General features: G+C 45.0%; 1 protein-coding gene across 2 annotated transcripts in view; it reads right to left on the bottom strand.

Annotated features, from left to right (window-relative positions):
- Positions 1-27,213, bottom strand: part of CD177 (CD177 molecule) — a 46,136-nt gene that overhangs the window by 11,519 nt on the left and 7,404 nt on the right. The window contains exon 1 of one of the 2 annotated variants that reach the window (XM_061388498.1): positions 151-2,578. The exons of the other annotated variant lie outside the window; for it this stretch is intronic. The gene's annotated coding sequence lies outside the window, so the exon portion shown is untranslated. Of the gene's footprint in view, positions 1-150; positions 2,579-27,213 lie in introns of those variants that run through there. 2 annotated transcript variants of the gene reach the window in all.

Here is a 27,213-nt window from a genome sequence, read left to right as displayed (position 1 = left end):
GACTGTAGGCCGCCAGGCTCCTCTGTCCATGGGATCCTCCAGGCAAGAATACTGGAGTGGGTTGCCATGCCCTCCTCCAGGGGATCTTCCCCACCCAGGGATGGAAACCATGTCTCTTAGGTCTCCCGCACCGACAGCCAGGTTCTTTACCTCTAGCGCCGCCTTCCTATACTGCTGTCCTTTTTATTCCCTTTTTCATGAACTTCCTTCATGCTTCCTCTTCTTCTTCTGTTCTCTTCACTGTCAGCACAACACGGTCCTAGAACCTCCGCTTTCCCACCACCCAGGAGGGAAGTGAGGAATGGCGGGGGTAGGAGAGGACAGGTGGTGGTGGAGACTGGATATCTATCAGAGAATTAGGATATTCCTTGGCAAAGCAAAGTGTCCTTGCCAGAAATAGATGGAATAGTGGTGTGCTAGAAGATCAGCTTTTCAGAAAAACAACATCATAGCATCAGCCTATTTCTGTGGTGTAAATTCTCTTATCCTGTCTGGTTTTAAGCTACTAATCATTTTCACAACCAGCTCGAAAAATTCCTAAGTATTTAACAATTGGCTTTTGCAAACCTGCAGAAACCAGCTCTAGCATGCTGGCTAGGAAGAGACAGGGAAGAATAGGAGGTGTCTATCCGTGACTGCAGAGGCCAGATGTGAATGTGTGAGAAAGAGAGGGGAAACGGAGAAAAGATTGAGAACAGCAGCAGAAGAGAAAGAAATGAATATGAAAGTTGCAATTACATGTTTATTTCAACATCCTTATACATTTTATTTTTCTTTGCATGTGCAAGTTTATTTTTTTAAGAATTTTTAAAATAATAATTTTGCTTATTTATATTTTTGGCTGTGTTGGGTGTTCATGGGTGCGTAGACTTTTCTCTAGTTGCAGAGAGCAGGGGCTACTCTTCATTGCGGTGCACGGGCTTCTCATTGTGGTGGCTTCTCTTGTTGCGGAGCATGAGTGCCAGGGTGCACAGGTTCAGCAGTTGGGGCCCGTGGGCTCAATAATTGCAGTTCCCAGTCTCTAGAGCATAGACTCAATAGTTACGGCACAGAGGCTTAGTTGCTTCGAGGCATGTGGAATCTTCCCGGATCAGGGATCGAACCCACATCTCCTGCACTGACAGAGCAGATTTACCACTGAGCCACCAGGGAAGCCCCTGTTTTGCAGGTGTAAAATTTGCTCCATGGACAGAGGCATGTTCTGGTCATCTGCTACTGTGTCTCCACCACTATCGTGACGGAGCTTAGATGCTCAATAAATATTTATTGAAGGAAGGGAGAGAGGAAGGAAGGAAGGAAAGATACAGTGGAGCCATCACTACATTTGTATGGGTTGTGCGCTATGATTCACATGGTGGCTGTGTGAATGGTGGCCTCTGGAGTTGTGTGCGTACTGAAGCAACGTCCCTGGAGGAAGAAGGAAAGGGGCAAAGAGGCCCATAGGTTGTTGCTGTTATTGTTTAGTTGCTCAGTTGTGTTTGACTCTTTTGCGACCCCATAGACTGTAGCCCATCAGGCTCTTCTGTCCATGGGATTCTCCAGGCAAGAATACTGGAGTAGGTAGCCATTTCTGGAAGAAGCCAGACACAAAAAGTCACATATTGTATGATTCATTGATGACATAATCAGAATAAGTAAATCCATTGAGACATAATTGGTGGTTTCCAGGGGTTAGGGGGTGGGGGAATTGGGAGCAACCTCTTAATAAGTAGAGTTTTATTTGGAAGCGATGAAAGCATTTTAGGACTATCTAGGTGGTGGTCATTGGAGAAGGAAATGGTAACCCACTCCAGTGTTCTTGCCTGGAGAATCCCAGGGACGGGGGAGCCTGGTGGGCTGCCGTCTATGGGGTCGCACAGAGTCAGACATGACTGAAGTGACTTAGCAGCAGCAGTAGCAGGTGGTGGTCATACAACCTTGTGACTGAGCTAAATGCCACGGAATTGTTCACTTTAAAATGGTTTCCATTTGGTGAATTTCATTTCAATAAAAAATTATTACACTGAATGAAAGAGGCCAGATGAAAAAAGAGAACATACTATAAGATTTCATTTATATACAATTCTGGAAACTACAAGCTAATCTATAGTAACTGAAAGAAGGTGAGTGAGTGCCTGGGTACTGTCAGGGTGGGGCTGAGTACAGAGGTAGGGATTACAAAGGCTCATGTGGAAAAATATTAGGTAAACATGTAAAATTGTTCAAAATTTCAGATTCTCTTCTTTTTTTCTTTAGTTGACTTAGTTGCCCTGAGGCATGTGGGATCTTCCCAGACCAGGGATAGAATCCCGAGTTCCCTGCATTTCAAGGCAGATTCTTCACCATGGGGCCAGCCAGGATGTCCCCAGGTGGAAGTCCCCATGTGGAAACTTGGGTGAAATGGATACATTCACTATCTGAACTGTGTTGATGACCTTACAGAGTGTGTGTGCACATGAAAATTCATTGAACTATATACTTCAAATGTGTGTGGTTTCTTGCCTGTCCATTACAGCTCACTAGAGCCGTAATTGGAGAAGGCAATGGCACCCCACTCCAGTACTCTTGCCCGGAAAATCCCATGGACAGAGGAGCCTGGTGGGCTGCAGTCCATGGGGTCACTAAGAGTCAGACACGACTGAGTGACTTCACTTTCACTCTTCACTTTTATGCATTGGAGAAGGAAATGGCAACTCACTCCAGTGTTCTTGCCTTGAGAATCCCAGGGACGGGGGGGCCTGATGGGCTGCCGTCTATGGGGTCATACAGAGTCGGACACGACTGAAGCAATGCAGCAGCAGCAGCAGCAGAGCTGTAATCAAGGCTTGAGGTTATGGATTGCCTGTGTTGTCAGGAGAGAATATTACTCCACCACTAATACGCCCAAGTTGGTATACCCTGGATGTGTGCACACTGCTGCTGCTGCTGCTAAGTCGCTTCAGTCGTGTCCGACTCTGTGTGACCGCATAGACGGCAGCCCACCAGGCTCCCCCGTCCCTGGGATTCTCCAGGCAAGAACACTGGAGTGGGTTGCCATTTCCTTCTCCAATGCATGAAAGTGAAAAGTGAAAGTGAAGTCGCTCAGTCGTGTCTGACTCTTAACGACCCCATGGACTGCAGCCCACCAGGCTCCTCCGCCCATGAGATTTTCCAGGCAAGAGTACTGGAGTGGGGTGCCACTGCCTTCTCCGGTGTGCAATAATTATACCTGCTGGCTTTTACGTAGCACTCACTGTGTACAGGGTACTTCAGATGTCTTAGCTCATTTAATCACCCAAGTGAGTTAGTTGAACTTTACTTGACTCAACTGTCTTACCCCCTGGCCTTTGCACATTCTGGGTCCTCTGCCTGGAACTCATTTCTGCCCTTTTGTGAAAAGTGAAAGTGAAAATCTGAAAGTGTTAGTCGCTCAGTCGTGTCCAATTCTGTGTGACCCCATAGACTGTAGCCCACCAGGCTCTTCTGTCCATGGGATTTTCCAGGCAAGAATACTGGAGTGGGTTGCCATGCCCTTCTCCAGGGGATGGTCCTGACCCAGGGATCCAACTTGCATTTCTTAGTCTCCTGCATCGGCAGGCGGGGTTTTTTTTGTTTTTGTTTTCTTTAACCACTAGCACCCCAGGGTGCTACAGTCTAAAGTATGTGCCCATGACCGTGACCTCGGAGGTGAAGGTATACTTCAATACAGATTCTCCCTAGCAGTCAGGGCCCCAGCTCAAATGGGGACCCATTCCACCTGCATAACTTGAAAAGAGATTTTAAATGAGACAATTTGCAAAAGCATGAGACTGTTTTGGAGACATAAGGGTTAGAGCAGTTTCCTGGTTCTGATAGCACTGTGTTTCTGTTGCTGCTTTACTGCAACACAGAGGGGTTGCAAACAGAGACTCAGAGAACCCACTCTGGAGATGGCTATTTGACAGGAGCTCCAACTTCAGGCTGAAAAATTCACACATCCAACAGCAACAGTACAGGGAGGGAGCTGGGGAATTAACACCCCAACTTCACTCAGTGTCCTCCCTGTGATCTCCTGCTGGGGCTCCCCATCGACCGAACCCAGCTGGAAGGTGGGAGATCCCACTAACAGTCCCCACGGCACAGGGCAGGGGGAGAAGGGGAGAGAATGAATGTGAAAAAGGAAACCGCACAACCCACCCCTTGAGTCTGCAATACAGAAGACACACAATTACCGTCTGGTACTTAATCATAGAACTGCCTTGTGCTAATGGCAAGGCGTCACACGCCCACAGCTTTAGATGGTCAGTTCTTTATGAACCACAATCAGAGGGAAATGGGGGGAAAGCCTATAACAGAGCTGCAAAGGCCCTGACTGTGTGGCTGGTGGTGATGAGAGCCGCCTGCTTCTACCACCCCTTCTACGTTCTCTTACCACCTGCCAACACCTCCTCTGGACATCGTTGAGACACAAGGTTTCATTCCTAAAGGAAGTAAGTGTTCAATAGTCTTGTCTTTATTGGCTTTTGGCCACTTTCTGCTGAACAGGGCCACCGGCGAGTCAGTATTACCCACAATGCATTCCCTGGCTTCCAAACATAGTCCTTCTTGACCTGGCAAACCAGTCTCCCTCTGGTGGTCACGGTCCCTCTGGTTGTCTTCTCCGCCTCTTGTTTCAGCAGCACAATGAACACATGGGGGCAGTCCTGGCTTCTGGTTGATTAGAGCTCTGATTGGGTTTCTCACCCACACCAAGCCCAAGGTCACAGAGACCAGGAGCAAAAATGCTTTAAGTGGGTTGTCATGTGTACTGATGGGCGGGGACACTCCCTTATCCTCCCCTGTGTCATGGACCCCTGCATTCTGGCTCTAGGGCAGGTGACACGATAGACTGGCCACTTTGAGACCTAGAGCATCTCCTGTTGGGTGGCAAGGTACCTTCTCTACCTGGTGCCTTCAAAAGCCATCATGGCCATTCGACCCTTCTGATAAGCCAACTGTGTCTGTATAGTGGGGCACCTGGAAGTCAGTGAGCTCCATGCGGGGAGTTAACTGCCTCAGTTCCTTTGCCTTAAAATACATCCTCTAGTTGGAAGCAATACTTCATGGGAGGATCTCTGGTGATCCCAAGATTAAGACTCCACCTGCCAGTGCAGGGGATGGGGTTCAATCCCTAGTTCAGGAAGATTCCAGAAGCTGTGAGGCAACTAAGCCAATGTTGCCACAACTGCTGAAGCCTGTGCACCTAGAGCCTGTGCTCCACAAGAGAAGTCACTTCAGTGAGAAGCCTGCCCACTGTAACAATGAGTAGCCCTGGCTCACAGCAACTAGAGAAAGCCCACCTGCAGCAATGAAGACCCAGCAAAGCGAAAATTAAATAAATCAATTTTTTTTTTTTAAAGAATAGAATTTTTCTTACAGTTTTGGGGGCCGGAAGTGCTTAGGGTGCTAATGTGATCAGGTTCTGGCGGGGACCTTTTTCTGGACTGCAGATGGTAGATTTCTCATTGCATCCTCACATGGCTGGAGGAGAGCCAACTAGCTCTGCCTTCCTCATAAAAGGGCACTGTGGTAATTAATGTTCAACTTGCCACATCTAAGGGGTTCCCAGATAGCTGGTAAAACATGATTTTGGGGTGTTTCTGTAAGGGTGTTTCCAGGAGACAATAGCATTTGAATTGGTGTACTGAATACAGATTTTTGTTGTTGTTCAGTCACTGTCATGTCCAACTTTTTGCGACCCCATGGACTGCAGCACACTAGGCTTCCCTGTCCTTCACCATCTCCTGGAGCTTGCTCAAACTCATGTCCATTGAGTCGGTGATTCCATCCAACCATCTTGTCCTCCATCGTCCCCTTCACCTCCTGCCTTCAATCTTTCCCAGCACCAGGGTTTTCTCTAATTAGTCGGCTCTTCTCATCAGGTGGCCACAGTATTGGAGCTTCAGCTTCAGCATCAGTCCTTCCAATGAATATTCAGGGTTGATTTCCCTTAGGATTGACTGGTTGGATCTCCTTGCTGTCCAAGGGACTCTCAAGGGTCTTCTCCAACACCACAGTTCGAAGTATCAGTTCTTCAGCACTCAATCTTCTTTATGGCCCAACTCTCACATTCTAACATGACTGCTGGAAAAACCATAGTTTTGACTATACAGATGTTTGTGGGCAAAGTGATGTCTCTGCTTTTTAATTTTGCTGTCTAGGTTTGTCATAGCCTTTCTTCCAAGGAGCAAGTGTCTTTTAAAGATGAATAAAGATGGCCCTTGTAGAAGCAAGTGGACTTCTAGTTCACTGAGGGCCTGAGTAGAACAAATAGGTAACAGAAGGAAGAATTTGCTCTCTGCTTGAGCTGAGACATCACCGTATCCTCCCCTGGGACAGCAGTTCATTTCAGTTCAGTCACTCAGATGTGTCCAACTCTTTGCGACCCCATACACTGCAGCGCGCCAGGCCTCCCTGTTCATCACCAACTCCTGAAGTTTACTCAAACTCATGTCCATCATGTCGGTGATGCCATCCAACCAGCTCATCCTCTGTCCTCCCCTTCTCCTCCCGCCTTCAGTCTTATCGGGCCTTCTTATATCAGGGCTTTTACCTTAGACAGGGACTTAGACTGCTTGTTCCCCAAGTTAACAGGCTTGAAGTTTCAACTGTACTGCCAAATTTTCTGGGCCTCCAGCTTACAGACAGTAGATCCTGGGAATTTCTAGCTTCCATAATCTCATGAACCAATTCTTCATAATATATCTACATATGTTTCTATATATCTGTTTGGGCTTCCCTGGTGGCTCAGATGGTAAAGAACCCACCTGCAATGCAGGAGACCCAGGTTTGATCCCTGAGTTCTGGAAGATCCCCTGGAGAAGGGAATTGCTACCCAATTCCAGTATTCTTGCCTGGGAAATTTCATGGACAGAGGAGCCTGGTGGGCTACAGTCCATGGAGTCACAAAGAGTTGACACAACTGAGTGACTAACACACACACACACATATCTGTTTATGCCCTATTGATTCTGTTTCTCTGAAGAATTTTGATGAATATGGGCACTAATCCCAGCATTAGAGTTCCACCCTCATGATCTTATGACCTCCCAAGGACCCCAGCTCCTAATACCTTCATACTGGGATTAGCATTTCCAGTGCACCAGGCATTCAGCCTCCACTGGGGCCCAGAATAAGCCTAGATGGCTCACTGGTAAAGAATCTGCCTGCCAATGTAGGAGATGCAGGTTTAATCCCTGGGCCAGGAAGATCCCCTGGAAAAGGAAATGGCAACCAGCTCTAGTATTCTTGCCTGGGAAATCCCATGGATAGAGGAGCCTGGCAGGCTACAGTCAGGGGGTCTTAAAAGAATCAGATATGACTTAGTGACTAAACAACAATAACAACAAGCCTAACGCCCCTTTCCAAATGTCTGATTGCAATCTTCAGAAGAAGGCATGAATTTTCTCCAAAACAAGTTCTGCACTGTGATTCTATTAGACTCTGTAAGATGTTCCATGTTGTAATATACTGGGTTTGAAACATAAACATTCTTACAGTCATTATTTTCTGAATAGAATCACCCAGGAGTTACTTAGAAGAACACTTTAATATTTCCAGGGGGGAGGTTTCTAGTATAACTCTTTTGTAGTTTAAATGGTTTGTTCTTTTTTCTAATTTATGGCTACTTCCTATATGGCCGATGGCTTACTATCCCTACTGTTTGATATTAAAATGTATCTGCATTTATCAACTTGCAATTGTACTTTTTCAGAACCTGTTGAGTATTAGCCAAGTCTGATTTCCTCTTACAGAAAGTTAAGGCTTTTGCCCAAGGATATTTGTGAAACAAGGTTACAAGATTTTAAAAATCAATTTCAGAGAAGTTAATTTGTGTACCAGTTCCAGCTTCTCCATTCTTTGGCACTGAGTAAAGCTTGTTTTATTCTAGTCTAAAAAAAAAAAAAATCAGTCAGAAGTTCCTGATTCATTACAAAAACTCAACAGTGGGTTAAAAAACAAGTATTGGAATTTAGATTTTACTTATTTATTTGTAGAGCCTTGAACCAACTAATGCTCCTTTGGTTTCTAAATTATTCCTGTTGGAACTAAAGTCAATTTCAGTTGGCAAAGAATCAACTTTTCAAGCTGTTTAAATTCTTCTAGTTTGAGTTGCAAAGGTGGAGGAGAAAGAAGAGGGATTAAGAAAAAGAGAGGAGAGAAAAGAGAGAAAGAAGGGGAGGGAGAGAAATGAAAGATAAAACCAAAAGAAAATTCGCGACAGAATGGAGAAGGAGGGAAAATACTAGAGACAGAATGAGGTTTAGGTTTGTGATATCTAAAGATCAGCCTCTCTCTTTTGGACATCAACCTCTAATCTGATCCCAGAACCAGACTGATTCTTAACTCTGATCCCAGGTCAAGCCCACATTCTGACTATCAGCATCTTCTCACAATCAGTTCCTGGTCCTGACCAGGCTAAGCCCTAACCCTGACCCTAAACCCCAGTTCTCTCTACACTGCGAACTCAAACTTTAAAGAATCTACAATAGTCATTCGCCAAGTGGACATTCACATCCAGAGATGTGGTTTCATGGTTTCGTGGGGTTACTGTCTGTGCCCTGCCAGCCTTCAACTTCCCCCTCTGCATCTGCTTTGTCCCCCACCCCCCACATCCTCTAAAGCAATCTGCTGAAAAAAACTCACTTCCTTGATCTTCCATCCCATTCACTGCTTCTTCCCTTCTGGGTCAAGCATCTTCAACTATCTGGACTCTTTTTTTAAATTTTTTGGTTGCCCTGGGTCTTCATTGCTTGTGGCTTTCTTTTGTTGTGGAGCACAGGGGGGCTGCTCTTCACTGCAGTGCACAGGCTTATCGCAGTGGCTTGTCTAGTTACAGAGCATGGGCTCTAGAGTGCTGGCTCAGGAGTTGTGGCCCATGGACTTAGTTGCCCCGAGGCATGTGGGATCTTCCCAAACCAGGGATCAAATTCCCATTCCCTGAGTTGGCAGGCAGATTGTTAACCACTGGACCACCAGGGAAGCCCAGATTTTTTTTTTTCTATTTTTTCACCTTTCACTCACTCCTTCATGCTTTCTTTCTTTCTCTTCTTCCTCTAAAATTGCTTTTACCAAGGTTGATGTAGGAGATGGATGGGCCCCTGATCCGAACTGCTGGTGTCTGTCCAGTGGAGTAAAATCGAAGCTTGGTTCTCATCCAGACACTCTGAGGATAGAGCTAGTGGCAGGAGCTGAGCTCTGCTGAAGTAAAGAGATAAGACAACCACTCCTGAGGTCAAGGAAAACTTCCCTGTATGTACCTGTGTAGGAAGGCTCCTTGGGAGTCAAAAAGGGAGCGGGGCTCGTCACCCAATACATGTGGACATGCCTCTGTGGTGGGATCCATCTCAGCAAAGTTACCCATGTGACTTGGGGTGGCTCCTAGGACAGGTCTGATGTGGAAAAAGAAGTTATATAACTGGCCAAAGGTAAACAAAGACCTGGAAGGACTGTCCTGGATGACTGATTTAAATCATGTCTTAACTGTGCTTCTCATTCAGGACACCCACATTCTTCTCTGGGAGTGTATTTCTGCCTTGCTTCTATCTTGAATAAGCAAACTGCTTCTCTGTGTGCTCTCCCACATATTATGCTGTGTCTCTAATAAAATTTGTTATTGTTTTTAGTTTTTGCCTCCTTGAAACATTCTTGCTTTCAGTGGGGGGTAAAGCCAGGGGAACCTTGCCTCTAGCCCCTGGTGGCCTCATGACTAGGATTCCTGGTTTTCATTCAGTTCAGTTCAGTTCAGTCACTCAGTCATGTCCGACTCTTTGTGACCCCATGAACCACAGCACGCCAGGCCTCCCTGTCCATCACCAACTCCCGGAGTCCACCCAAACCCATGTCCATTGTGTCAGTGATGCCATCCAACCATCTCATCCTCTGTCGTCCCCTTCTTCTGCCCTCAATCTTTCCCAGCATCAGGGTCTTTTCAAATGAGTCAGCTCTTCACATCAGGTGGCCAAAGTATTGGAGTTTCAGCTTCAACATCAGTCCTTCCAATGAACACCCAGGACTGATCTCCTTTAGGATGGACTGGTTGGATCTCCTTGCAGTCCAAGGAACTCTCAAGAGTCTTCTCCAATACCACAGTTCAAAAGCATCAATTGTTCCGTGCTCAGCTTTCTTTATAGTCCAACTCTCACATCCATACATGACTACTGGAAAAACCATAGCCTTGACTAGACAGACCTTTGTTGGCAAAATAATGTCTCTGCTTTTTAATATGCTGTCTAGGTTGGTCATAACATTTCTTCCAAGGAGTAAGCGTCTTTTAATTTCATGGCTGCAATCACCATCTGCACTGATTTTGGAGCCCAGAAAAATAAAGTCAGCCACTGTTTCCACTGTTTCCCCATCTATTTGCCATCAAGTGATGGGACCGGATGCCATGATCTTAGTTTTCTGAATGTTGAGCTTTAAGCCAACTTTTTCACTCTCCTCTTTCACTTTCATCAGGAAGCTTTTTAGTTCTTCTTCACTTTCTGCCATTAGGGTGGTGTCATCTGCATATCTGAGGTTATTGATATTTCCCCTGGCAATCTTGATTCCAGCTTGTGCTTCCTCCAGCCCAGCGTTTCTCATGATGTACTCTGCATATAAGTTATATAAGCAGGGTGACTGTATACAGCCTTGATGTACTCCTTTTCCTATTTGGAACCAGTCTGTTGTTCCATGTCCAGTTCTAACTGTTGCTCCCTGACCTGTATACAGGTTTCTCAAGTGGCAGGTCAGGTGGTCTGGTATTCCCATCTCTTAAAGAATTTTCTACAGTTTATTGTGATCCACACAGTGGCTCAGATGGTAAAGCGTCTGCCTACAATGCAAGAGACCTGGGTTCAATCCCTGGGTCGGGAAGATCTCCTGGAGAAGGAAATGGCAACCCACTCTAGTACTCTTGCCTGGAAAATCCCATGGACGGAGGAACCTGGTGGTCCAAGGGGTCGCAAAGAGTCGGACACGACTTCACTTTCACAGAGTCAAAGGCTTTGGCATAGTCAATTGCCGGAGCCAGCCGGCAAAGTCGATCAGGTCCCGAGAACGTGCACGGCGGGGCTAAGAAAGAAACTAAAGCAAGAGACTACAAAGATGGGGTCGAGAGGTTCAGACACGTCACCACGAAGGGACGCAGTCTGACACCAACTTTATTCAACATCTCATATTTATACAGAAAAGCGTGAGAAAGACAAGACAGTTGACATTTTTTCTTGGTTAGCCTATACATCTTACAAACAGTCACAAGAAATCTTGAGAGCATGGGAATGGCTCCCTGTTATTATTTCTTACACCAGATAACATTTCTCTGTGCGTGAGAAGTTTGCACAGAACTCCAGGTGCCTGCAGTAAATAAGCGCCTAATCTCTGGGGTGGCGGGACAGAGAGCTATGTTTGCAAGCAAACCCTCAAGGACTGAGGCAGCTCCCAGAGCTGTGTCCTTCGGACAAAGGACCCCGTTCTCACGGGCAGCTCCCCGCAACTCCCCCTTTCTTTTTATATAGGCACACGCTTATGTTCCTTTAACCGCAGACCATTTCCATAGATGGAAGCCTTTATGATCCATAGATCATCAATCAGTTTTTTAATTAAACAAGGTGCAAGAAATAAAACAGTTAAAATTATTAAGAACAGTCCTCCCATGGCTGCTCCCAAGTACCAAATACTATTGACAGTAGGTACATGTCGAAAAAGTTCTTTAACAAAAGACTCAGCTCTTTTTGCAACATCCAAATCAGGTCTGGGTGCATTTTCAATGTTCATTATTTCCTGATGTAGATGCAGCAAATCTAAGGAAATATTTTCATTATGCCAAATACCTTCTAAATGAGCTTTCACCTTATCCCAAGCAGTTATACTACCATTATATTTTTTGGGAGTAACACAGATCCATCGAAAATCAGCATGACATTGTACTCGTAATCTCAACTTTATACTTTGAACCTCTTCACCTAAATATTTTACAACATCATAAAGGGCATTCAATCGATCCTCTAGCTTTTTGTCAATATCTTCTTGAGTCCCCAGGGCAACGGATGCATTTTGTGCCAGATTATTAACAAAAGTTGCAGTTTGCACTGATTGTGCCAAGGACAGGGCTGCAGTAATCGAGGAAGCAATAAGAGTTACCAAAGCTACAAATCCCAGAATTATTAACCCTATTCCCCTGCGATAACGCATTAAAGCACCCTCTACTTCTCTCCAAAGTTCAAGTCCCCTTTCATCATACCAAGACCCATTAATCTTTACAGGAACCATAACAAAAGCAGGCTGTCTTAAGACTAGAACCCTAGTTTGATTAGTAATTCCCCTAACACAGTTAGTCAAAGTACAATTGTTACAAGTTACATTATAATTTCGTAACCAGGTTGTATTTTTACAGATCCTACTAGTAAAGCATAAGGGTGAGGCACACATGCACGAGGGTATCTCATGGTGAGATTCCACAAATAACCGTGTCTCACTTTTGATCCCACCTGAAGGTAGGAACCCTCACATCCAAGGGCGGCAGCTAGTTTCCAGATTTCTGTTTGGAACACTTTAGAGCCGCCCAAGTTCCAAATACGGGATGCAAAGTTCCTATTATCCCGAGCTCCAGGGTTTCGGGCCGAGTCTGGAGACCAGTCCCACAATGACTCATTTGTCCCAAATATGTTATAAACCGTAGCAGTTCCATCTCGACACAGTTTCCATGGTGCAGCAGTGACTCTTCCCCTTGTTCCAAAGTCGCAGAAAGGGATATCTAAAGGACCAATTCCATTACGACGTTGAGGAATTCCAGACTCTTTCGTTACTCCAGGAATATACAGGCTCCAACCATTGTCAAAATCAGCATATCCGGACTCCCCAACAAAAAGACATCCTGTTGAATTAAAATATCTAGACAGACAAATAGGTAAGCGATCAAACACTCCATGATAAGAGAAATTAACTTGATTAGGAATAATATGTTTATCTGAAAAACCACCCAAAGCCACAGTATCATTAGTGTATATGGGAATAGACCGACCCTCCCAGCCCACGGGTTGAAGAAGGGGAGGATCGGGAAAATAAGCCCAGTAAGCACTTGAATATTCTTCAGAGTGTGCAGTGTTAATCTGATTTAAGATAATTAATAAGGTTATCAGGAAGCTTAAAGGCGATATCGGATCGCCCTGCACCGCAACACGATTCTGTGCCTCTCGCATCAATGCCTGAAGTTGTTGCCGAGATGGTAATTCATTATGCTCTTGAATTGTCAATCTCCTCATCTGATTTGCTAGAGACTGTCTCCGCCGTGCGTACCAACCTTTCCGGCAGCCAGCGCGGCGCTTCGGCATCCTGTGGGAAAACACAAACATGCCCTCGTCCCCAGATTAGTACTGGATCTGGTCCATACCATTTTCCTACAAGTGGGTCTTCCCAAAAGACTTTAGGTCTTATTGTTTGTGCATCAAAGTTCCAAAATCGCTGTGCTGCTGAACGGCCACTTATATCCAATTGTAAAAAATTTAAAACAAATAAAGCATGGTTTAGAGAGTTGGAGGGGGTATTGGGATACAATTCCCCCTTCTTTAGTTTTTGCAATTGATGTTTGAGAGTTTGATGTGCCCGTTCAATAATTCCTTGACCTTGAGGATTATAAGGGATACCTGTTTTATGTGAGATAGACAATTGCGTACAAAATAATTGAAAATTTTTTCCAGTGTATCCTGGACCATTGTCTGTTTTTATGGTCTTAGGGGTTCCCATAACAGCAAAACATTTAATGCAATGAGCTATACAATGTTTGATAGCTTCTCCGGATTGTAGAGAGGCATGTAAAAAGCTGGAGAAGGTGTCAATAGTAACATGAACAAATTTTTGTTTACCAAATTCAGGAATATGGGTAACATCCATTTGCCATATATCGTTTGGCAACAATCCTCGAGGATTAACTCCATAATGGGGGACACTAAAAAATTGAGGACATGTTTGACATTCCTTAACAATCTGTCTGGTAGCTTCTCGAGTAATGCCAAACTGAAGTCTTAAGCTATTGCTGTTTTGATGGTGTAAGCTGTGAGAAGTTTTTGCCATTTGTTCCAATTAAGGAAATATCATACGTGTAGCTTCGTCAGCCAAAGCATTGCCTGGTGCTAAAGGTCCAGGAAGCCCAGAGTGAGCACGAATATGACCAAAATAGCATTTATTAACTCTGGGGCAAATTAAATGTTGTATATCACGAAAAAGAGTTTGGATAGTAGAATTCAGGGTACCAATAAATGGAACAGTCTCAATAGTGTTTAAGGCTCTTATGATATATTGACTGTCAGAATATAAATTAAATGGAGCAGAAATTTGTAACAAAGCCTGAAAAATGGCAAATAGTTCTACTTCTTGAGCAGACTTATAATTAGTATGCCAGGTGGTAGTATTGTCCTGTATAATCAAACTAGCTATTCCATTAGAAGAGCCATCAGTAAATACAGTTAGGGCGTCGGCAAGGGGCTGAGAAACAACGATTTTTGGGAAGAGAAATTGGTGATAATGAGCAAATTGCAAAATTTTATCTGAGGGATAATGATTATCAAGCCGTCCACTAAAACCAGCTAAGGCAATAACCCAATTGTCGCTAAACTGAAACAGCCAGTCCTGCTGAATTTTAGAAAATGGAACACATATAAAATGTGGGTCTCTTCCTAGATATACAGTGGATTCTGACCACCCAAGAGCTATTAGGGCAGCAACCAAATCATAATAGGGGGTTAATACCCGAGAGGGAGAGGCAGGCAAGTGAAGCCATCTTAAAGGCAATCCTTGGAATAAGACTGCTGTAGGAGCATGTTTAGTAGGAAGAATATATAAACCCCATTCTAGAGTATAGTCACAATAAGTAGCTTGTTGTTTAGACAGGGCCTGTTCAACTTTATCTAAGGCTTGCCTTCCCTCCAGAGTCAGAGTTCGGGGAGAAGTTGGATCAGGATCACCCTTCAGAATATCAAAAAGAGGCTTCATTTCCCCTGTAGTTAGCTTCAAGTAAGGTCTTATCCAATTAATATCTCCTAACAGTTTTTGGAAATCATTCAAGGTAACCAAATTATCTTTACGAATTTCTATCTTCTGAGCTCGAAACCATTCTTTTTCCAGAAAAAACCCCAAATAAGAATAAGGGGGGAAGCGTTGCACCTTTTCTGTTGCAATAATCAAACCATAATCCTGTAATGCAGTTTGCATATAAGCGAATGTTCTTAATAGCAACTCCTCATCTTGATATGCCAAAAGAATATCATCCATATAATGAATAATATATACTTGGGAGTACAAGGACCTAGTGGTTTTTAAAGCTTGAGCAATAAATTTCTGACAGAGAGTAGGACTATTAGCCATTCCCTGAGGTAAAACTTGCCACTGATATCTTTTCATAGGTTCTTTATAATTTGTAGAAGGGACACTAAAAGCAAATCTTTGACAATCATTAGTGGCAAGGGGAATAGTATAAAAGCAGTCTTTTAAGTCAATAATAATTTTGTAAGTATCTTTTGGAATGGCCATGGGGGTAGGCAACCCCGGCTGAAGGGGGCCCATCAATTCCATTGTTTCATTAACCTTTCGTAGATCTTGTAATAGCCTCCATTTACCTGTTTTCTTTTTAATGACAAAAATAGGTGAATTCCAAGGTGAATTTGAGGGGGTAATATGGCCGAGAGCAAGCTGTTCCTGCACAAGCTGATTGGCGGCCGTGATTTTTTCTATTGATAGGGGCCACTGATCAACCCATACTGGATCATCAGACTTCCATTTTATCGGATCAGCATGGATTGCAGGACGATCAATGACCCCTCCTAAAAACATCCTATACCTTTTCTATCATTCTTAACTGCAGGGATCAGGGGTTGTAAAGGTCCTTGTGAATTTATCCCCAACCCCTGATGGGGCAAAAGGCCTTGGTCTAACAATTGATTACTAATCTTTTTATCTGGACTATAAAGATATACCCCCATATTCATCATAACATCTCTCCCCCATAGATTAACCGGCAGTCCTGGCAAAACATAAGGTTTAAAATGTCCTTCATGTCCTTCTTCGTCCCTCCATTTTAAAAAGGTTGAACTCTGTTCTGGGTCATGTGATTGCCCAATGCCTTGCAAAGTAGAAATTACAACCTGCTTAGGCCATTCATCAGGCCAATGTTTTTGAGATATAACAGAAACATCTGCACCAGTATCCAAAATACCTTTAAAAGGCTTTTCTTGAATATACAATAGAAGCTCAGGGCGTTGCTTATTAATGGCCTGAATCCAATAAGCGTCTGAAGACCCGAAACCTCGGGATCCTCGTTCTTGCCTAATGGCTTTTCCAACTGGAATTATAGGAAGTAGAATTAATTGAGCAACACGTTGACCAGATTGTATTACTGTTATGCCCTGTGGTGAATGGGCCATAATTTTTATTTCACCCATATAATCAGAGTCTATGACTCCAGGGGCTACTAATAAACCTTTCATCGTAGTACTGCTTCTCCCCAATAGGAGGCCCACAGTGTTCTTCGGAAGAGGGCCAAAAATTCCAGTTGGCAAAGCCTGCATGCCCATTTCTGGAGTTAATACTGTGTAGGTGGAGGAACTGAGGTCCAATCCTGCACTCCCTGCAGTTGCTCTGAACAACTCGGTAACAGTTCTGCGTTTTGGCCTTGAAGCGTCTCCAATTTGGTCAGATTTTGCATCGCCCCATAACATTGTTTCGGGGCCTGGGGCTGGCCCCTCACCCAGTTTCCCGAGACCGGAGGAAGTGGCTTTCCCTGTAAGTCAGTTTTAGAACGGCAATCCCTTGCCCAGTGTCTGCCTTTCTTACACCTAGGACAAAGGTTAGGGGTTTGAGCAGGTCTCCGGGCCTGCTTCTGCGGGCAGTGGGCGGCCTGATGACCCATCTGGCCACAAGAAAAGCAGCCAGAGCCAGGGATTCGAAGCCGACCACTAGTTTTATCCCGCTTTTGTTGTTGATACAGTACTTCTTTGACTGTCTTTCCTTGTAATGCCGCGGCCAAAGTTATGCCTTGAACGTATGAAGGGCCGATATCAGCACAAATCCGTATATAGTCAGATAAGCCTCCCTTTTTCCTGTAAGGTCTCAGGGCAGCTTGACAAGCCGAATTGGCATTCTCATAAGCAAGCTGTTTAGTCAACACCATCCCCGCCTGCTCATCCCCTATCATTTTACCAATTGTCTCAAGCAGGCGGGCAACAAAATCCTGATATGGCTCATCTGGCCCCTGGCGAATTTTAGATAAATCTTCAGTCTTTTTATCAGAATTTGGAAGCTTTTTCCATGCTTGTAGAGCCGCAGCACTAATCTGAGGGTAGGCTCCAGGTAAATAATTAAGTTGACTATTAGTGTCTCGATATTCTCCCTCTCCCACCATCATTTCATAAGTGGTGTTCAGTCCCTGTCGCCGATTGATATCGGCTGTGATCCCACATTGCTCAGCAAACTCAGATTTTCATAGTAAATAATCTCCTCCAGATAAACAAGCTCGAGCAACCTGTTTCCAATCATTAGGTGGCAGATTTTGATTTCCTAAAGCCTCTATAATAGCCTGAGTAAACGGCGCAGTCGGGCCATATTGTGCACAAGCCATTTTTAACTCTTTCAGTTGCTTAAAGGGCAGCGGCTCATAATACCTCTGCTGTTGATCATTTTCAAACACTGGATAGATTCCTGAAAACCCGGGAATATGTTCTCCTTCATTAGCTCGCTTAATTGCTTGTTGAAGAGGAGATAATAATATCTCACTTTTAATTTTTATGTTTTCACCGGGCAAAGAAGCAGGGATAGATATAAGCTCTCGCGGTTCTACGAAAGGCGGAGGTGGATCGAGTCCAGCAAGAACCGAGGGAGGATATGCTGGAGGCACAGGCTGGCTGGAGTGGGAGTCTCCCTGTGCATCCTTTTTTACTGCTATAACAATCTTCTGAATTAAATTCTCCAGCTGTTCTTCAGAAAGCCCTGAATGCTTTAATTCCCCTTTTCCTGAGGGGGATTCCATGTTAACCATCATCTCCCAAGGCATATCCTCTCTATGGTTCTGAGCCGCTTGTTCATTTAACTCTTTCTGTTCATCAGAGCTTAACACATCATCATTCCCTCCAGCCTTATAAGCTGTTCCCTCAGGCACAGCATAAAGCGGCTCAGGTGATGGGGCAGAAGGCTCTGTAACTTCGGGTCCTGTGGAATCCCTGAGAGCCGTTTGAATTTTATGTCCCTCATGTTCAGGATCCAGGCAGTCTCTTATGAGAGTCCACAAAGAAAAAGCATCCACAGGAACACGATTGGGACCATGTAAGGAATAATATGTCTGCAATTGTTTTCCTACTTTTTTCCAAGTTTCCAGACTAACTGTTCCTTCCTCTGGAAACCAAGGACAAACCTCCTCAATAAAAAGTAAAAAAATAGCTGTAACTTATTTACATGAATTCCCCTACCTTTTAACATAGTTTTCAACATATGTACAAATAACTGGCGGCTATTGCCTTGTCCCATGATTTATTACTCTCGACAATCACCCTCCCTGCCCTTTACTTTTAATTACTTAGGAATTCCTCTTTACTTACCTCAATCTTGGCGGGCAGCGGCCGTCGTCGCACTCCGATTCTCGGGTCCCTGTTCGGGCGCCACCTGCCGGAGCCAGCCGGCAAAGTCGATCAGGTCCCGAGAACGTGCACGGCGGGGCTAAGAAAGAAACTAAAGCAAGAGACTACAAAGATGGGGTCGAGAGGTTCAGACACGTCACCACGAAGGGACGCAGTCTGACACCAACTTTATTCAACATCTCATATTTATACAGAAAAGCGTGAGAAAGACAAGACAGTTGACATTTTTTCTTGGTTAGCCTATACATCTTACAAACAGTCACAAGAAATCTTGAGAGCATGGGAATGGCTCCCTGTTATTATTTCTTACACCAGATAACATTTCTCTGTGCGTGAGAAGTTTGCACAGAACTCCAGGTGCCTGCAGTAAATAAGCGCCTAATCTCTGGGGTGGCGGGACAGAGAGCTATGTTTGCAAGCAAACCCTCAAGGACTGAGGCAGCTCCCAGAGCTGTGTCCTTCGTACAAAGGACCCCATTCTCACGGGCAGCTCCCCGCAGTCAATAAAGCAGAAATAGATGTTTTTCTGGAACTCTCTTGCTTTTTCCATGACCCCACAGATGCTGGCTAACCAGGTTCAGTCCCTGGGCCGGGAATCATTACCCATGTACATCCACTACATTTTCATTAGTATTGTCATCTAAAAATATCAAGTCTCCTAGTACATGAGCACAGAATATCTTTCCACTTATTTATGTCTTCTTAATTTCTGTTGCTATGTGTTCTCCTTTTTAAAAATTGTTTTTTAGTTTTTCTGTGTACAAGTCTGTCACCTGGTTAAGTTAATTCCTAAGTATTTTATTCTTATTGATGCTATTGTACATGGAATTTTGAAATTTTCCTTTTCATACTGTTCACTGTTTATGTATAGAAATATGGTGAGTGTCTCTCCCGGGACTTTGTCTCCAGGGAATCTTACATGGCTAGGCAGGGTGTGAAGACTTATCCCAAACTGAGGCTGGGACACTAAAAATTCTAGAGGTAGAGATTCGTTTGGAAACCCAGGATTCCCTGGTAGGGTAGGGAAGATCCGTGGAGAAAGATCGTTTCTCAGAATTGAGATTGAATTCACTACTGGGAATCCCTACTGGGAGCCGGTGTGAAGTGTTTCCTCTGTGCAAAGGGGCAGTGAATTCAGAGGGTCTTCCATCAGTAAATCCCCACCCCAAGATACCTGAGAGGCATATTCATACCTAAGACACCTGAGAGGCATATTCATACCTGTCACACCTGGTACCCAGAAAGCTGCAACCATGAAAAGGTGGGAAGTTATAACACACAACATAACCATCAGTCCTTTTTACATTTCCAAAGCCTTCAAAAATATCTGAGTGCCGAAAGGCCAGATTGGAACTGAGTGAGAGCTGGTTTGTTCCACCACGTGCCCTGACCGACCAGGGAATTCCTACCTTCTGAAATATGAGAGGTGATCTCAGTCCCCACCCTCAGTTTGGCACAGGTCCTCACACCCTTCCTAGTCATGTAAGAGTCCCTGGAGACATGGCCCCTCCGAGGCCACAGAAGCCAGGCAGCCGTGAGATGGCCGAGCTTCCAGGAGCCCTTTCCTCATCCTGCCTCCTTCCCCCTCCTGCCTCTGTTATGGATGTGGGCATCTCCTATGGTGAGACTTTCCCTGCTTCTGGTGCTCTGGGTGCTGTGGGCTTCAGCCCCTCCTGCCTCTGGAGCCTGCTGCCAAGACACACACCTGTGAGACACACCTGGGCAAAACTCAGGCCTTGCGAACTGGCAGAAATCTTCAGAAGTGCACTGAGGCCTCCCCTCAACCCCCCCCACCCTGCCCCACCACCACCTCGGTCTAATGCACTGGGGTCTGGACCACAGACTGAGGGAAGCGAAATCCTTAAGTCTTAATCATGGGCCCCCAACCCGCCCACCACCTGCCACCTCCTTCACTAGAAGTCGCATCAGCTTAGGAACAGCCTGTTCTGAGGCCATAAGGCAACTCTGCATTTTCACAGTACAAACACTCTTAGCTCCTAGAAGACCTTCTCAGGTCCTAGGCATGAGGCTCCCTCTATCTCAGTGACTCAGAGAAGTATAACTCAGAGAACATCCCTTAAACCCAATCCCTCTTAAACTTCTAATCTCACTGATCTCTTTTCAGAGGCCAGCTGAAAAAAAACAGTCTGTTTTCAAAGTGCTCCTGTGATTACATTAAGCCCACTTAGATCACATCTCTTTTTGTTAAATTCAAAGTAAATTGATGAGTGACCCTACTTAGAGTATACCTGCAAAATCCCTTTTGTCATGTAACTTAACACAATTACCCACAGGATTACTCATCACATGTTCTCAGTCCAGGGATTAGGAGTAAGTCTTGAGGTTCCATCCTAGAATGCTGCTTACAACAGCACCATATGGAAGCTGTTCTTGTTCTCAGGGAGCTCCTTCAGGGTCTCTGTTCTACAGAAGCAAAAATGTCAAACCTGGTCAGTCCAAACTCAAGTTGATGTTACAAGACACTGAAGACAAAAAACAGAGATAAGAAAGCAAGGGCCCCTTCCCTACTCACCTGTAAATCTGAGTCACAGGTGCATACATTGCCCTCAGACCTTTAGTAGTGGTCACAGGCACTGAGAGTAGCTAGCACCGAAGTTAACTCCTAACTAAAGTCATCAGAAACCAAAAGCCATCCCGACAAACCAACCAAAAGCGACAGTAAGGCTGCAGTAATTCAACCAGGATTTGTTATAGACTTCTGCTGATTTGTTCATTCAGCATCATTTACTGAGGATTTACTATGTGACAAACACTAAGCCACTTGCTGAGAACCATGTGATGATTATAAAATAAAGCCCTTATTTGCATCTTTATTCAAAAAAATTCGACTCTAAAAGAGGGAGGGGAGATATAGAGGAAATGAAGGAATAAAGAAGAATGAGACGGGAAGGGAAAAATTGTGAGAAAATTGCTAAAATTCAAACATTGAATACTTTATGATACTTAACAAAATATAACTTTTTAGTGGGACAATGATACTAGGATTATGTTTTTTAAAAACCCCTTCTATTTTAGTAACACAAATGAAATATTTACAGAGGCAGTGATGTGATATCTGGGATTTGTTTCTAAACAATGCCGGTTGGGACTTCCCTGGTGGTCTACTGGTTAAGAATCTGTCTGCCAATGCAGGGGTCATGGGTTCGATCCCTCGTCCAGGAAGATCCCCCACGCTGAGGGGCAACTAAGCCCATGCACCACAACTACTGAGCCTGTGCTCTAATGCCTGTGAGCCTCAATAGTGAGCTGTGTGCTGCTACCACTGAAGGCTGTGCGCCTACAGCCTGCGGTCTGTGACAAGAGAAGCCACCGCAATGAGAAGCCCATGCACCCCACTGAAGAGTAGCCCCTGCCCGCCGCAACTAGAGAAAATGTGCACACAGCGACAAAGACCCAGTACAGCCAAAAATAAAATGACAAAAAAAAAACCAAATCTAGGTTGGAGAGGAAGTATAGATGTGCCGGGGTCCAGCCCCGGTGGATCCAGGGAATTCGAAGCGGGGACGGCATCGGCGAGGATCAGGAAACAATTGCTTAATTAAACGTTAATTAAGGATATAAAGAGTAATAGAATGAGGATAGCTCAGTGAGGAAATTCAGTGGAGAAAAGAGGCTGAAATAAGGATAGCTCAGTGAGGAAATTCAGTGGAGAAAAGAGGCTGAATAATTCAGCCAGAAGGTAAGAGAAAGAACGACATGGTGAGACCAAGTTTCGGTGAACAAGGCCTGCACTTTATTTTCCAAAGTAGTTTTTATACCTTAAGTTATGCATAGAGGATAATGGGGGAAGGGGTAGAGTCATGCAGTAAGCCAGGCTTTCTTCCTGCAAACTTATCATATGCAAAAGTTTAGGTGATTTGCATCATCTTCTGGCCCGGAGGCCTTTTTCTCTAAAGGTGATTATTCTAAAGTCAGGCGCCAGCCTCCAAAAAGCATTAGATAAAGTTGCATTCCTACAGAGCAAAGGTGTGGTGGGCTATAACAAGAAAAAGAATTAACTCAAGGGTCCCAGGTTACAAACATTAAAGCTACTATTTACACCAATTATATTAATCAATACACTGCCAGGGACACAGCAGGTAAGGGATATGGAGACTTAAGCAGCAAACATTGGCCCAACAAGTGAAAATCCCTTCACCAATACAATTTCTAATCAATCTTTCAACTGCTCAAAGGAATCTGTATTCAGACAGTTTAGAACATCTCATGCCTCTCACAGTTTGGAGGCTCTGAGCAATCACATGTGGCCAGAAAAACCTATTCAGGCAGGCTAGAGGACTTCCAAGGGACTTTGTAGGTTGAAACACTGTCACACCCAGGAATTATTAACTGGAGCTGTAAGCTAACTCTTTTTTCAGAGAGGTAGTGGGGGACAGCCCCCTGTAAAGTCAGAGGTGTAGGTGAAAGCACAAAGCAGAAAGTAGGCAGACTCTGGTTTTGGGGGTAGATTGCTCGAGAATTTCCAGGGAGACTCCTGAGGCTTGATCCCGCCTTTGTGTATGCCAAGCCTCCTTCCTCATGACCTTTGCCAGGGGCGGAGCTCGCTCCCCGCATAGATGCTGCAAGACTGGCCACAGAATGATCACTGCTGTGGTTACACGATAAGTACAGGTAGATTCATTATATTATTGCTTTCATTTTTGCAACTATTTTTGAAATTTTCCAAAATAAAAAGGTACTTCCTCTCCAGAAGCTTATAACACAAAGAGTCAGATATCCCAACAAACAGACCATGAAGCAGTTTAACAAAACATACGCAAAGTGCTAGTCAAGCTCTGAGGATACTGACCACCTCGGGATACACAGGAGTCAGACAAGATGTCAAAGGAGTCTCCCTTGACCGGAGTCTATAAGAAAGAGTCTTCCAGGCAAAGAGCTGGGCAAGTGGACCCAAAGGCATGTGAATGTGAAGTCACAGAGCTCTGTGGTCTTCACATGACTTACTAGAAGCTGTATTACTTCAGAGCACCTGTCCTAGAGCCAGACCAGCTGTGCTGGAGCGCCTGCTCCTGAGTCCCTACTGTGAGACCTCAGGCAAGCTGTGTGTGTTGTCTCTGTGCCTCTGATTCTTCACCATGACAGGGGACTTGTAACAATACCTACCTCCCAGGACTGTTGTCAGGAGTCAGTGAGTTAATCCACGTGCAGAGCACTTAGAAGAAAATGGGGGAAGAATAAACATTAGCTGTCAGTGATGGAAGCAGTAATCTCAGCCCACGATACCACACATCTTGAAAACCTCATCTGATTTCTATTTGTTACTATCTTCTTTTGGTTAGTTAGAGTGTACATTTGTACAGTAGGGGCTATGCCCATTGATCTCTGCAGCCCAGAACCTAGCCTAAGCCCAGAATCTGCCCATAAAAGGCAGGGATCGGGCAACTCTTCTTGCAGGCAGCAGGGCTGGGACCACCCAAAGGCTCTGTCTAGCCACCTCTTCATTCCCCTGTGGATTTGGTGGTTTAGTCTCTAAGTCCTGTCCAGCTCCTGCAACCCCATGGACTGTAGCCTGCCATGCTCCCCTGTCCATGGGATTTCCCCGGGCAAGAATGCTGGAGTGGGTTGCCATTTCCTTCTCCAGGGGATTTTCCAAACCCAAGGGTCGAACCCAGCTCTCCTTCATTGCAGACAGTCTTCTGCATTGCAGGCAGATTCTTTACCAACTGAGCTACCAGGGAAGCCTAAGGCCATGACCACAATAGGCGACAATCAGGCAACTCTTCTTTCAGGCAGCAGAGCTGGGACCACCCAAAGGCTCTGTCTAGCCCCCTCTTTGTTCCCCTAGGGATTAGACTCTCAATGCTTACAACTCTTGGCTTCCTGTCGCTTCCTTCCTTGTTGGCACCTCGCCCTTCACTCTGCTGCAGAGCTGTTCATTCACTAAAGGTGTTCTCTGCTCCCCTCCCTGGCAGGTGAGCCACTGCTTCCTTGCTCTCTCTCCCCACCGCTGTATTATGTAAACAGACACAGCCACACTTATTCCGCAACTAATAAAGGGTGAAATGAGGATGAATCTGTAGCTCATGGGCCTCATATTTACTAGTGAGAAGTAGACTCCTCTGGAAAAGAGAAAAGCAAGTAAGATAGTAGCCAGGACATAAAGCCTTCAAACATAACCCCACCGCCGAGGAGACCCTGTAGACGGATTTGTACAATGAGCTTACATCTCACTGGGGTTTGGTGCTCAGAAACTTCTGGGGAGGAGAGGGAGTCACAATGAGCAGGGAGCACAGCTTCAGGTTGTTATTTGCAGTGCAAACTGATTTCTTTTTCCTCCATCAACAGACATTCTCATTTTCACACAGCCCTCCCCCACAAGAACAGTGAGGAAGAGAAGAAGAGCCAGAACCTGAGACCTGAGAAGATACAAGACCACAATGGACACAGACTCTAAGGTGAAGTGTGAAGCTCAGAGGCAGGTCTCTCTGGAATCTAAGCTGTCTGGACAAAGTGCCCTCTGCCCTGAGCAGTGATGTGGGGCTGGAACATGGTCCTGGCCCCCGACAAGTGGGAAGTGCTGGTAGGACATTAACTAACCACCCAGGGGCAGAAGGAAAGGGAGCCTCAGAAGGGCCTCTCTCTACATGTTCTCCCCAAGTTACCCCTGAAAAGTGAAAGTGAAATTGTTCAGTCGTGCCCGACTCTTTGTGACCGCATGGACTGTAGCCCACTAGGCTCCTCTGTCCATGGGATTTTCCAGGCAATAGTACTGGAGTGGATTGCCATTTCCTTCTCCAGGGGATCTTCCCAACCCAGGGATTGAACCTGAGTCTCCCGCATTGTAGACAGACGCTTTACCATCTGAGCCACCAGGGAAGTTACCCCTGAGGGTTGGGCAATTCAAGGTTATGACCCAGCCCTAGGATTTGATGGTTCTTTTCTGTTATAAAGGTGGGTGAGGAATCACAGAGCAGAAATGGGGCACAGGAAAGGAGAGACTAAAAAGAGCTGCATAAGCATGCTTTCGGAGAAGGCAACGGCACCCCACTCCAGTACTCTTGCCTGGAAAATCCCATGGACAGAGGAGCCTGGTAGGCTGCAGCCCATGGGGTCGCAAAGAGTCAGACACGACTGAAGCGACTTAGCAGCAGCAGCAGCAAGCATGCTTTGTTTAAAGGTCAAGGCTTTTTGAGCCAGGCCAACTTCCCTTCCCTGCTGGGCTCTCTATGACCATAAGCCTTGCCCTGTACTTTGAGCCCCACTGAACCCAGAACTCTTCTTGCTTGGGGACTAGAGCAACACATTAATAAGAGAACTGGAAACAGGAAGACAAATGAGAAAAGCAGAGTGGCAAGACTCCTGAAATACTCAGTGTGATTACAAGGAAGAGAAACTAGTTTTCTCATAGGGCTCAGACAGGTTTTGAGAGTAACTTTTACGTGGGTTACCCAGGTGATGCTAGTGGTAAGGAACCCATCTGCCAATGCAGGAAATTTAATAGGAGACACGAGTTCAGTCCCTGGGTCAGGAAGTTCCCCCGGAAGAAGGCATGGCAACCCACTCCAGTATTCTTGCCTGGAGAATACCATGGACAGAGGAGCCTGGTGGGCTATGGTCCATGGGGTCACAAAGAGTAGGACACAACAGAGGTGACTTAGCACAGCATGCACCACATGATAAGTGGGCAAAATATTTTCAGTAATGACAGAACTTTTAGAATAAATGCCTAGTATTTATCTGGACTTTTAGAATAAATGCCCATATTTATCTGAATATGACATACTTGTAAAGGAAACTGAAAAATCATTTGAGTCTCATAATTTTATTGTCTTAACTGACATAAGACCGGGGAACATTTTGATACAACCAGGAGCTTGAAGAAGAAAAGAAAAGCAGGAATAAAATAGGAGTATGTGTGGTGGCATAGGTATGTGAAGAAAAAAGGAGAGCCAAAAAAAAAAAAAAAGAGTAATACAAAAGGAACAATAAATTCCCATCATAATGCAACGAAGGAAGCAGAGAGTTAATTATGGCTAAAATCAGCTAGCAGGCCCTCTCCCCAAGTTGAAACTTTCTCAACCCAACAAGGGCTTTATCACTCTACAGTGGAGAGCTACATTTTGTTGGCTAGTTTACATTAGACAGGGACTCCCCTGGTGACTCAGATGGTAAAGAATCTGCCTGCAGTGCAGGAGACCCAGGTTCAATCCCTGGGTAAGGAAGATCACTTGGAGAAGGCAATGGCTACCTACTCCAGGATTCTTTCCTGGAAAATTCCATGGACAGAAGAGCCTGGCAGTCTGCAGTCTATGGGGTCACAAAGAGTCAGACACAACTGACTAAAACCCACCCACTTATATTAGACAGAGAAATTTGATTAACATCAATTCTTCCAAGTGAAAGGTTGTTGTTGAATCACGCGAATACACCAGGATTCTTGGCCCCCGGAGGAGAAGAATTCAATCCGGAGCCAGAGACGAGGCTTTATCGCTCAGAGCTTTTGTGTAATAAAGTTTTATTAAAGTATAAAGGAGATAGAGAAAGCTTCTGACATAGGCATCAGAAGGGGGCAGAAAGAGTACCCCTCTGCTAGTCTTTAGCTGGATGTTATATAGTCACTAGCAGTCTGTTAATGAAAGAAAGGAATGTCTTAAAATTCAGAATGGCACCAGGC

Source organism: Bos javanicus, chromosome 18 (genome assembly GCF_032452875.1).
Source record: "Bos javanicus breed banteng chromosome 18, ARS-OSU_banteng_1.0, whole genome shotgun sequence".
NCBI lineage: Eukaryota > Metazoa > Chordata > Mammalia > Artiodactyla > Bovidae > Bos > Bos javanicus.
This window is presented reverse-complemented; position numbering and strand designations above follow the sequence as displayed.